The sequence below is a fragment of the Salminus brasiliensis genome, chromosome 15, assembly GCF_030463535.1.
Source record: "Salminus brasiliensis chromosome 15, fSalBra1.hap2, whole genome shotgun sequence".
In the NCBI taxonomy this organism is placed as follows: Eukaryota; Metazoa; Chordata; class Actinopteri; order Characiformes; family Bryconidae; genus Salminus; species Salminus brasiliensis.
This window is the reverse complement of record NC_132892.1, coordinates 5048728-5062508: the sequence shown is the minus strand read 5'-3', so window position 1 is coordinate 5062508 and position 13781 is coordinate 5048728. Positions and strand designations below refer to the sequence as shown.

Sequence of the window (13781 nt, the reverse complement as noted above, 5' to 3'; positions counted from 1 at the left end):
ATCCAAATATGTTACATAACCAACATTTTCCAAAGGCCGCATGCAAGCGCTATATTGATGTAAAACAAGAACATTTAGTTGTGAGGTACGGTGACCAAAGCCCAATTCACACACTTGTTAGACTTGTTAGACTTGTTGGGTCTTAGAGTTGACTTTCGATGGATCTGTGACTTTGAGTTCCAACCAAAATTCCACATCTGTCAAATGTTGGAGACTGATGTAAATCCATTGTTTGGTTTAGAGTAATTTGTGAATTTGATATTTTATAATTAAACATTTGTACAATGTTTTGATGTCAACAGGATTTTCTCTTTTCTTTTGTTTTTACTAAAATGCAATGTCTATCTGATGTCAGAGTCCAAAATGATTGACATCCATTACCTGGTTTATCTTTTGTTGCTGAAACCTGTTTCTTTTCCTTGGTTTTCACCACTTTCCTCGAACCTCATTTGTCAGTTGTTTACTAAGTTAGCTTTCTCAAATTCCTCCCTAGGTGCAACAATGAATAGAAGCAAGGTCCTAGTATGTGCCCTGGTCTTAGCAAGCCTGCTGGTAGCTTCAACTCAGTGTGGAAACATCCTAGTCATCCCTGTCGATGGAAGCCATTGGGTCAACATGAAAATCTTGATTGAGGCACTTCATGCCAAAGGACACAATATTACAGTCATACGAGCAGCAGATACCTGGTATATTGCTGAAAAGTCCCCTCTCTACACTTCCATTACTATACAAAGCCCTGGGTTGTTTGATCAGGAATTCATAAAGAGTTACATAAACAGGCTTTTGGAAATCCGGAAGGAGGGCTCCATCTATGCTCGTGTGAAACTGGAGATGGAGATGTGGGAAAAAGCTGGAGAAATGTTTGAGAATGAAAAGGAAATGGTGAAGCGCATATTTGACGACAAGCTGTTAGTGCAGTCCTTAAAAGATACCAAATATGACCTGTGCCTTATTGACCCTGTTTTGATTAGTGGCCTTATTATTGGGCATTTTCTGAAACTGCCTCTAGTCTTCAATGTTCGGTGGACAGTCCACACTGAAGGTCATTTTGCGATAGCCCCTACACCACTTTCTTATGTCCCTGTGCCAATGCAGGAGTTACCAGATCGCATGACATTTTCCCAGAGAGTCCTGAACGTACTCATGTACTTGATTACAGAATTACAGATCAAGTATTATTTGGCATCAAATTACCATGAACTGTGTACTCGCATTTTAGGTCCAGGAGTAAACTACTACGAAATTCTCCAAGGAGCAGATTTGTGGCTCTTTCGAGGTGACTTTGTCTTTGAATTTCCAAGACCCACAATGCCGAACATTGTCTACATGAGCGGTTTCCAGTGCAAGCCATCAAAGCCTCTTCCACAAGATCTTGAGGACTTTGTTCAGAGCTCTGGGGAACATGGTGTCATCATCATGTCTCTAGGCACCTTTATCGAGCAGCTTCCTCATGATGTCGCCAATGCAATAGCTGAGGCCTTTGCAGAGCTTCCACAGAAAGTTATTTGGCGATACAAAGGGGAAAGACCATCCACCCTCGGGAACAATACCTTACTGGTGGACTGGATTCCTCAGAATGATCTCCTTGGTCACCCCAAGACCAAGGCCTTTGTGGCACATGGTGGGACTAACGGAGTCCAGGAAGCTATCTATCATGGGGTTCCTCTTGTTGGTTTTGGGCTCGTCTGGGACCAGCCTGACAATCTTTTTAAAATGAAAGTGAGGGGAGCAGCTAAGATGATTGACTTTGCAACTTTGGACAAGAACTCCTTCCTGGAAACCGTAAAGGAAGTTCTCCATGAGCCTTCATACCGGGAAAACATGCAACGACTCTCCAGACTCCATAAGGATGTACCTGTGAAGCCGTTAGACAATGCTGTCTTCTGGATTGAGCATGTTATGAGGCATGGTGGTGCTCCTCATCTACGAACTGAGTCTTACAAGATGCCCTGGTATGCTTACCACTCTGTTGATGTCATGCTGTTTCTACTGTCTGTAGTTTCTGTAGTAGTGTTCATTGTGTACAGAGTTATCAGATATTGCTGCTGTAGGCTGTGTATGAGGAGAAAGACGACCAATTGAGAGTGAGTCTTGGTTTTAGAAATCTCTGGTGCTTCTAGTCAACATATCTCCTCAGGTTCCTCCCCTATTCATTATATGGATAATTCCTATTATCTGATGCACGGACATCTAGACAATGTCATTTTCACAGATGTGATACTTGGTGCTAAGCATAGGAGCATTACAAATGGTGAAGCACTCATTTAATGGTTAAATTTTGGGGAAAACATGATTAAACACATGAACTGTTGCATAATTGGACCCATTAACTGATGTTTGATTAGGCACAATCATCATTGTTTGATTCTGTACTTTAGTGTTAGGGTTTGTTGGGGTTAGGCTTTAAAAGATATTTGATGAATAGGCATTTGATGGGCATAAGATGCTGTGGAATCTTAGGTGCTTTGATAAACAATTTCTGTTTTTCAGAATGTGACAGGGTGGTACATTTCATAAATTGATCAAGTATCCTAAAGTTAAAGAAAGCAAGAACCTGCATTATTTATAGGCAAAACAAATTAGTGTGATCATTATTTTTTTTTCCAAAAAAGGTAAGATTTTTATTTTATAGCCTTATGTGAACAGGGAGCAAATACAATCCCAAAAATAATAAATAGTATGTGACAAGAAATAGTTTTTTCATTTATATTAAGTCAACAAGAACAATTGAATAAATAGGTCTGAAAACATGTTGGTGAATTTCCTGTCTTTAATACGTCTTAATAAACGTTGCAGCTGCAAATGGCATCTGTTTCATAAAATGACTACAATACTTTTTCTGGGATACTGTTTGTTCAGCTCCTTCCAAAGATGCTCAATAGGATTTAGGTCAGGGCTCATAGAAGACCACTTCAGAATAGTACAATGTTTTCCTCTTAGCCATTCTTGGTTGGTTTTAGCTGTGTTTTAGGTCATTATCCTGTTGAAAGACCCATGACCTGTGACTGAGACCAAGCTTTCTGACACTGGGCAGCACATTTCTCTCTGGAATCCATTGATAGTCTTGAGATTTCATTGTACTCTGCACAGATTCAAGACACCCTGTGCCAGAGGCAGCAAAGCAGCCCCAGAACATAACAGAGACCCCTCCATTTTTTTGACAGTAGGGACAGTGCTCTTTTCTTGATATGCTTCATTTTCCCCTCTGTGAACATAGAGCTGATGTGTCTTGGCAAAAAGTTCCATTATTGTCTCATTTGTCCATAAGAGGTTCTCCCAGAAGCTTTGGGGCTTGTCAACATGTAGTTTAGCAAATTCCAGTCTGGCTATTTTATGATTTGTTTTCATCAATGGTGTCCTCCTTGGTCGTCTCCCATGAAGTCCACTTTGGCTCAAACAACGACGGATGGTGCGTACTGACACTGATGTTCCTTGAGCTTGAAGTTCACCTTTAGTCTCTTTAGAAGTTTTTCTGGGCTCTTTTGTTACCATTCGTATTATCCGTCTCTTTGATTTGTCATCAATTTTCCTCTTAAGGCCACGTCCAGGGAGGCTGGCTACAGTCCCATGGATCTTAAATTTCTGAATAATATGTGCAACTGTAGTCACAGGAACATCAAGCTGCTTGGAGATGGTCTTATAACCTTTACCTTTAACATGCTTGTCTATCATTTTCTTTCTAATCTCCTAAAACAACTCCTTCCTTCGCTTCCTCTGGTCCATGTTGAGTGTGGTACACACCAAACAGCACATTGACTACCTGTAGCACTATATATAGGCCCACTGACTAATTACAAGATTGCAGACACCTGTGATGCTAATTAGTGGACACACCTTGGTTTAACATGTCCCTTTGGTCACATTATTTTCAGGGGTACTATTACTTCTGTCCAGGCCTGTGTCATGAGTTTATTTTTTTTTAATAATTCTGTTGAAGCATGGTTCAAAATCAATGCCGGATTTACATTTGTTCATTTTCATAGAATTTGTATTTATTATTATTTTTGTCAGATTCAAGTTATTTTTGTGACCATTGTGGGTTTTTTTTTATTAACCAACAATTTTGTCCATGTGTGTACTCAAACACAACCATGAGGCCTTCTGCAGACAGACAGATGTGTAAAATAGATAAATATCCAGTGGCTCAAAGGTGGGTCTGATTGGTTGGATGATTGGGTGGAACCACAATTTTCATATAGTTCCATTGCTTCTAGATTAAATTGGGATCTGGAATTTGACTTTGTTGAACATTAAAAAAATGTATGAATTTATTGAATTCAATCATTTCTGTGTTCCTTTGGGGGGCAGAGCTTCAATGTGAAAACAAAAAGCAAACAGAGAAAGTACTATTACTCAGTGACCTTATCTTCACTGCGATCGAAATACAGCTTGTTATAATAATAATGTGGTAAAAGACTTATATGGAAAAAGATTACCAGGGTGGTAATTGTTTTGAAATTTCTTGAAATTTCTCACTTAAATCATCTGAGACTGGCTAGTCAAAAGTAGCATTACTGGTAATTTCTGGTATAACAGCCAAGGCTACATGCTCATTTTGGGCTTACAAAGGGTGAAATGTGGATTGGGTGGGTTTCAGGTAGGCATGGGTTCTAAATGGGTTTGTACATGTGTTGTTACAGAATAAACTAGTGTCCGTTGCGGTTTGACAGTCTGTGGTGTGGTGGCTCCTGTAGGTAGCAAAGATAAGGATTTCTTTACTTCATCACTGAGCACCAACAGATGTCATTATCCCCTCATTATGAAAAGATCCAAGGGAGAAATAACAACTCACTAGCCTGTCAAGAAGATCTCCACAGTGTCTACACAGGGAACATGGTCAGCCTCTCTCATTAATTTGAAAACATTCATTTTATCCATTTAACACTTATCATTTTACCCACAGTCCGCAGGTAGAGGAAGGCTGAGTAAGCAAAATCACTGTCAATATATGGGAAAAAATTAACATGGGTAATGAAGATCAAGGTCCCATGGTCTCTCGCATACTGCTGGATAAGCTTTCCCTCAAAGTATTTATGTCAGTATGAGCATAAGGGAAGGGAACTATACCACCAGCGTTACTGTCAGAATAACACCCATGCTCTACAGCGGCATCCAGGTAAGGACTTTAACTGCTGTGTTTGTGTGTTTTGCTGTTCTGTTGATTTCACCGATTTGGGAGACTTGATTTGGTGGACTGTGCCACTGTAGTAATGATACTAATTGTTTCAAAGTTATTCTATAGTAATCAGACTAGTTTTTAGCTTTAGGGTTTTTGGGAAATAAGTATTTTCTAAACAGCAACAAAGGGAGATTTTAAAAACCTAGTTTTGCAGTTTTGCAATTCTTTAGTTGCAATCCAAGCTGTCTGCTAATGTCTATGGATGTTGACATCTGGTTTGTAGGCTTTGATGTTATGTGACCAAATTTCAGATGTAGAATACTGACGTTGATATTTTGTTGGCTTTAAGATGTTAAGAATCCAAATATGTTACATAACCAACATTTTCCAAATGCCACATGCAAACGCTATATTGATGTAAAACAAGAACATTTAGTTGTGAGGTATGGTGACCAAAACCCAATCCACACATTTGTTAGACATGGGTCTTAGAGTTGGCTTTCGATGGATCTGTGACTTTCAATTCAAACCAAAATTCCACATCTGTCAAATGTTGGAGACTGATGTAAATCCATTGTTTGGTTTTGACTAATATGTGAATTTGATCTTTTATAATTAAACATTTGTACAATGTTTTGATGTCAACACAATTTTCTTTTTTCTTTTTTTTTCTAAAATGCAACGTCTATCTGATGTCCAAAATGATTGACATCCATTACCTGGTTTATCTTTTGTTGCTGAACCTGTTTCTTTTTTTATTTTCTTGGTTTTTACCAGTTTCTTCGAACATCTGTCAGTTGTTTACTAAGTTGGCTTTCTCAACAAATTCTTCCCTAGGTGCAACAATGAAAGAAAGCAAGGTCCTAGCATGTGCCCTGGTCTTAGCAAGCCTGCTGGTAGCTTCAATCCAGGGTGGAAACATCCTAGTCATCCCTGTCGATGGAAGCCATTGGGTCAACATGAAAATCTTGATTGAGGCACTTCATGCCAAAGGACACAATATTACAGTCATACGAGCAGCAGAAAGCTGGTATACTGCTGAAAGGTCCCCTTTTTACACTTCCATCACTATACAAAGCCCTGGGATGTTTGATCAGGAATTCATAAAGAGTTACATAAACAGGCTTTTGGAAATCCGGAAGGAGGGCTCCATCTATGCTCGTGTGAAACTGGAGATGGAGATGTGGTAAAAAGCTGGAGAAATGTTTGAGAATGAAAAGGAAATGTTGATACGTATATTTGACGACAAGCAGTTAGTGCAGTCCTTAAAAGATGCCAAATATGACCTGTGCCTTATTGACCCTGTTTTAATTAGTGGCCTTATCATTGGGCATTTTCTGAAACTGCCTCTAGTCTTCAATGTTCGGTGGACAGTCCACACTGAAGGTCATTTTGCGATAGCCCCTTCACCACTTTCTTATGTCCCTGTGCCAGTCCAGGAGTTACCGGATCGCATGACCTTTTCCCAGAGAGTCCTGAACTGTACTCGCATTTTAGGTCCAGGAGTAAACTACTACGAAATTCTCCAAGGAGCAGATTTATGGCTCTTTCGAGGTGACTTTGTCTTTGAATTCCCAAGACCCACAATGCCGAACATTGTCTACATGAGCGGTTTCCAGTGCAAGCCATCAAAGCCTCTTCCACAAGATCTTGAGGACTTTGTCCAGAGCTCTGGGGAACATGGTGTCATCATCATGTCTCTGGGCACCTTGATTGAGCAGCTTCCTCATGAAATTGCTAATGCAATAGCTGAGGCCTTCGCAGAGCTTCCACAGAAAGTTATCTGGCGATACAAAGGGGAAAGACCATCCACCTTCGGGAACAATACCTTACTGGTGGACTGGATGCCTCAGAATGATCTCCTTGGTCACCCCAAGACCAAGGCCTTTGTGGCACATGGTGGGACTAACGGAGTCCAGGAAGCTATCAATCATGGGGTTCCTCTTGTTGGTTTTGGGCTTGTCTGGGACCAGCCTGACAATCTTTTTAAAATGAAAGTGAGGGGAGCAGCTAAGATGATTGACTTTGCAATTTTGGACAAGAACTCCTTCCTGGAAACCATAAAGGAAGTTCTTTATGAGCCTTCATATAGGGAAAACATGCAACGACTCTCCAGACTCCATAAGGATGTACCTGTGAAGCCGTTAGACAATGCTGTCTTCTGGATTGAGCATGTTATGAGGCATGGTGGTGCTCCTCATCTACGAACTGAGTCTTACAAGATGCCCTGGTATGCTTACCACTCTGTTGATGTCATGCTGTTTCTACTGTCTGTAGTTTCTGTAGTAGTGTTCATTGTGTACAGAGTTATCAGATATTGCTGCTGTAGGCTGTGTATGAGGAGAAAGACGACCAAACGAGAGTGAGTCAGGAGTTTTAGAAATCTCTGGTGCTTCTAATCCAATCAACCAACCTCCTCAGGTTTCTTCATCTACCATCTACCTGCCAGTTTTATCCATGAAGGATATTAGCCTGGGTGCTTCCAATAGTGTTAGTGTGTACAGATATCTTAGAGCTTTCTTGAGCACTCCACCACACAGTATATGGTGATTTTCAACCTCAATTATCTGGACTGCATTAACATCTTGACTATTGCATAGGGCATCAAAAATTTAGAAGAATTAAAACGTTGGTTTATTCTGGGCCAATATGTTTTAAATTGGGTATAGCTTGAAATTGAAGTGTGATGGGAGTATATGTGAATTTAATCAAAAAATGCAATTGCATAAAATTGCCGTCAAAATTAATAAAATATGACATAAGGTAGTCTTAGTTTGTCACAGAAATAGTGTAAATATCCTGTTGCAAGACCCATGACCTGCGACTGAGACCAAGCTTTCTGATGCTGGGCAGCACATTTCTCTGTAGAATCCCTGGATAGTCTTGAGATTTCTTGCACAGATTCAAGACAACCTGTGCCAGATGCAGCAAAGCAGCCCCAGAACATAACAGAGCCTCCTCCATGTTTCACAGTTGGGACAGTGTTCTTTTCTTGAAATGCTTAATTTTTTCGTCTGTGAACATAAAGCTGATGTGCCTTGGCAAAAAGTTCTTTCTGCCCATAGGACATTCTCCAAGAAGCTTTGGGGCTTGTCAACATGTAATCTGGCAAGGTCCAGGCTGCCTTATTTATAATTTGTTTTTAACAGTGGCGTCCTCCTTGGTCATCTCCCTTGGTCAAGTCTACTTTGGCTAAAACAACGACTGATGGTGTGATTTGACACTGGTGTTCGTTGAGCTTGAAGTTCACCTTTAATCTCTTTAGAAGTTTTTCTGGGCTCTTTTGTTACCATTCGTATTATCCGTCTCTTTGATTTGTCATCAATTTTCCTCCTGCGGCCATGTCCAGGGAGGTTGGCTACAGTTCCATTGATCTTAAATGTCTGAATAATATGTGCAACAGTTGTTTTTTTTTATTTGAAGCTAAAGGGACAATTAAGACCATTAACATATAGCAACTGAGCCATCCAAATAGATGCATTATTTCCCTCACAGTGAAGTCATGTAGTATTAATTCAATGCTAGAGTTGGATATGGATATTTAAGGGAATGTGTCGTGTTATTTTATTTAATTTTTTTTTACATAAATCATCACATCATTCGTACAGTTGGAGGTGTTTGTTTATTCAATTTCGTGATTATTCCTAAATGTTTTCTGCAACTTTTCATTCGATTTATGATGTCTTTTACCCTACAGTTCCAGCTGTGTTATAGCCTAATTATGCATCCAATGGATACATGGATTTATGTCCTGCAAATATATTTAATTAGACTTAGAGCAGCAATTTATGATTAAATATTATGAAATTCTAAGTACAATATTTGTGTTTATATTATAATAATAGAATTATTCTATATATATCTCTGTTTTTCAGGGTACAGTAATCTTTACACTCACCTTACACATATGAATTCTTTAAAAATGAAAAACTCAACTTTTGAGTTTAGTTGATAAACTCATTTAGTAGTAATTAAATTACCACTTACTTTATGGTATTTTTATGAATTTACCACAAGCCAGTTAAATCCTAGCATGCTTTAAATGACTAGCATGCTAGCATGTACCGTAGCAGCTAAGAGTCTATTGGTTTAACTCTGTGGAACAAGATCTTAAACATCTCTTAAGTTTGGACACAAATTATAGATGAAAACATCTAAAAAATGCCTAAATACAGGCTTCTCCTGTGGTCAGAGTTTTCAGACAGCTTTCAAAATGGCCGCCAGGATATGTAAACACAGTGACAGCCGTATCTCGGTGCGCAGTTTTCCGATTGGCAAAAACAAAGAAGGAGCAGGACGTTTCTTCAAGCTAACCCCACATCCCATCATCTCTGGATGGACAGACGAAAGACCAGCACTTACTTAGGTTTACCTCCTCCCACCCAGTCCATGTAAACATTAGCAACATTAGCAACACAGCTAGCAGAGTAAACTACTCACCAACAGTAGCTACATTTTCTACAGTACACTACTCACCAAGAACCGGCGCTGAGGGGTCTGTGTCTTAGATGTTATTTATCTTAGACCTTAAGGCTGCAAAATATATATATATATATATATATATATATATATATATATATATATATATATTCATTTAAAATGACAACCATTGGTGAATTTAATCTGTTGAATTATGTACTAAAATATTATTTGCTGAAATATTTACATAGGTGCTCAATGTAAATGAGTTTAGAGGGAGCACACTGAGCTTAACTGGAGTACCAGCAATTTTGAAATGTTATGAAATTTTAGTAGTACAATATTTGTGTGTGTGTGTATCTACACACACACACACACACACACACACACACACACATATATATTCTAAATGCATTAATATTATAATAGAATTATTAATACTTTTTCTCATTGTTTACTCTTGTTGGCTACATTACCTGTGATGTAATATATTGGTGTAGCACTCGAATCTTATATGACTAGCATGCTAACTACGACTTTTTCCTCATTGTTTACTCTTGTTGGTTGACAGCTAGCAAAGAGACAAAGCGTCGTATCTCTACAGTAAACTTCTCACCAAGGCTCTGGGCGCTGAGGGGTCTGTTTCTCGAGGGGTTTAACCAAACCTTGCTGAGAACAGTCTGAATGGATGCAGTTTAGCGTGCTAGCATTTTAACCACAACCACGAGTACATCTGTCCCACCGTTCAGCCCTGCATTCACTCGGCTTCAGCTTAACCCACGTTAAAAGCCGACACATGATGGAGGACGGAGTTTTCCAGCTGGAGTGGAACATGTTTAAACTGGACAGAGTGGGAATGCTGGAAAGTGTGTTAGGTGGAAGTACGGGTGTGTTTAGGAAACTGTTTACAACGTGGCCCTAAGCCGCTTAACGCTACTGTTACTGTTATGAATGATCCATTCCGCTGGTCTGTGGCCGGTTAGTCCCTCCTCGGACAGTCGGCACTCTCGCGGCTGCTGACCGGGAGCGCCCCACAAGCCTTCAAATCTCGAGCACATAGGATGTGAAACTGTGAAAGCACAAATTGCTGCATCATTACTGAAGCCTTTTTCCACGTTGGTTGTTTTCCTGCACTAGCCTCAGGGCGGAGATGACATCAGGTGCTAAGCTGGGTTACAGCATCAGTGGAACGCTCTGCTAGAAGCCGGCCTGCTGGAGCGCAGCGTCTGCGCTCACTCTTACAGAGGGAGCTTTACTCTGCCGGAGCCCAACACTCTCCCTGCTCCCTTACGTAAGCGGCATAGCACTTAAGTCAGAAAGAGGAATGTAAATCCCCTGTTTGTTTGTTTTCACACCTGTTTTTAACCTTGTTAAGAGTCTTCCGTGAAGCAATCTGCTTGAGCGTGTGAGCATGTGTGTGTGTGTGTGTGTGTGTGTGTGTTTGTGTATTTAAAGAGGGAGTCAGGCAGACTCACAACACAAGCTCCTGTCGCTTGGGGATTTTTCAAAAAAACAGCATAATCACAAACACACACACACACACACACACACACACAAAGCCTCAAAACCTTTAATCTCATGTTTATATGAGTCATCATAATTTTAGTGTTGCATAGCAAACAGTTTCCTTCGGTGTATGCAACAGGTCCTCCACACTGGCTTTTCAACCATACATAATCATAAACAGCAAGTACGCGACCTTGGCAAGTCTATTTACCACCCTGTTACTTTGCCTCGGAATGAAACACGGTTTCCCTTTTAGGGAGGAATTGTGGAAAAAATGCAGTGGCCAGTTTAGGCTACATCATTGGGGCTGCACAAAAAGCAGCATAGCATAGCCTGGCCTAGCCTAGCCTATCACCTGTAATGATTCCTAGGATGAGTCCTACAGGGTACTGTTTTTATCCTCTCAAAGGAAAGGGGTAGCTTGTAGAGTCAGGTAGGGTTAGCTTGTAGCCTAGTACTGGGCTAACTTCATCGTTTGTCCCACTGTGCACAATGTTATTGGGTAGTTTAGGCTTCTTCACTGTGGCTTCTCACAGCAGCATATCACAGCATAGCCTAGCCTAGCATTTAAGTCTGTAAAAAGAACTTATCATCTGTAATGATTCCTATGATGAGTCGTACACCCTAGTGTTACTGTGCTTTCTAAGGCTAGGGGTAGCTTGTAGGGTTAGCTTGTAGCCTAGTACTGAGCTAGCTTCATCGGCTTCCCCACAGCGCACAACTTTATTGGCTACATTAGGCTACAGTGCAGGCCTAGCCTAGCCTAGCTTTTAAGACTGTAAAAAGACATTTCTGTAATGATTCCTGGGATGAGTCTTACAGGATAGTGTTACTGCCCTCTTTAAGTGCTCTCGTGTCCAGTTGCTGTGGTTTGAGGTTAGCTAGCTTTAGAGATTGCAGTAGGGTCTGGAAGGGTTAACTTGGAGCCTAGTACCAGTGCCGCCAAGTGGTGCTTCATCTGGTCATTAGCTTTTATCCTTTTTAGCCTCACCTCCATATTCTCACAAAGTAGCCATTATGCTTTGCTTTGAAAGGCATTCGCTATTATTGGGGGTGTAAAAAGTTTTGTTGTTGGCCACTGGGTTTGAATGTTTCCTCTAGCAATGCTGCCAACACTAGGAGGATAAAGACTTAACACACATATCTTCTAATACATGCAAAGCCAGCCACTGCAGATGCTGCCTTCCTGGGCAACCGACAAAGCGACAGGTCCCCAGCTCCACAGCTTCTGTGCCAGCCAACAAAGCTTTAGGGGTTATGGCCAATTGTGCTCCCTAGGACTCCGGCCGCTGATGACAAAGCGGCACAACAGATTTTGAGGTCTACGGTCGGATGCTGTCATGTGCTTCCTTTTCCTTTCTGATACTCATGGATAAGACTACACCGAAACATCCTGTACAGGAATTACAACCTATACTCAGAAATGGCTGCAAGCAGAAGCACAGTGTATATTTTCAGTAAGTAGGTAAATCCTGCCTCTCATGGCTGTAATGAAACACTGAATTCGCTGTAGTGTTTACATTGCCCTGAGAGGAGAACTGACACTAACTCCCTTAAGATCAACACCAACCTCTAATTAGAGTTCTGGCGTGAAGATACATGGAGATTTTCTCGTGTTTAATGTGGGTGGATTTGTTTACCTCTTGAAAATGTGGCATGTTTCCCCCCCTAAAGGATCGGTTTCCTTCTTACTGAATCTACGAACTTACGGAAATTACTTCAACCTTGGAAATGCATGTTTAGAACTATGAGATCATGTTTACATGTTTTTTTCTTGGTATACTTCAAGTATAGTTCAGGCCACAAATATGTACAATGATGCTAATTTCCTCTCCCTATGTCTCTTTCAATCCTTATTTTAGATCTTTTGTCTCTGTGTTCCTTTTAATCCTCATTCTCTCTTTTTGTGTCTTTTAACTTTCCTTCTCTTCCTTTTTCTCTGCCTCGTTCAAACCTGATTCTCTCTTTTTCTCTGAGTCTCTTTCAACCTCATTTTCTCTTTTTCTCTATTTTATCTATATCTTTTTCTGTCTTTCTATCCTTTTTTGTCTGTCATCCTCATTCTGTCTCCTTTTTTGTGTCTTTCAACACTTATCTTCCTTCCTATCTAGTCTCTTTCAGTCCTCATTTTATCTGTTTTTCTGTCTTTTAACTCTCCTTCTCATCCCTTTTCTGAGTCTCATTCAGTCCTCATTCTCTCTTTTTCTTCAAGTCTCTTTCAGTCCTCATTCTCTCTTCTCTGTCTTTCAAGTCTAGTTTTAATCATTTTTCTCTCTTTCAATTCTCATTCTATCTCTTTTTCTCTATTTTCTCTATATCCTTTTCTGTCTTTCTATCCTTTTCTGTCTGTCATCTTTATTCTGTCTCATTTTTTGTGTCTTTCAACACTCACTATCTTCCTTTTTCTCTGAGTCTGTTTCAGTCCGCATTCTATCTCTTTTTCTCTGGGTCTCTTTCAATCCTCATTCTATCTCTTTTTCTCTGAGTCTCTTTCAATCCTCATTCTATCTCTTTTTCTCTGAGTCTCTTTCAATCCTCATTCTATCTCTTTTTCTCTATTTTCTCTATATCTTTTTCTGTCATTCTATCCTTTTCTGTCTGTCATCTTTATTCTGTCTCCTTTTTTGTCTTTCAACACTCATTATCTTCCTTTGTCTCTGAATCTCTTTCAGTCCTCATTTTCTTTTTTTTTTCGAGTCTCTTTCAGTCCTCATTCTATCTCTTTTTCTCTGAGTCT

The 13781-nt window shown here is 40.1% G+C and overlaps 1 protein-coding gene and 2 pseudogenes across 1 annotated transcript in view; 2 read left to right on the top strand and 1 right to left on the bottom strand.

The window, feature by feature from the left end:
* elfn1b (extracellular leucine-rich repeat and fibronectin type III domain containing 1b) overlaps positions 1-13781 on the bottom strand; it is a 162352-nt gene that overhangs the window by 96077 nt on the left and 52494 nt on the right. The gene's annotated exons all lie outside the window — the stretch shown is intronic.
* Positions 601-2082, top strand: LOC140535404 (UDP-glucuronosyltransferase 2C1 pseudogene; annotated as a pseudogene).
* LOC140535385 (UDP-glucuronosyltransferase 2A2-like) lies at positions 5965-7485 on the top strand (annotated as a pseudogene).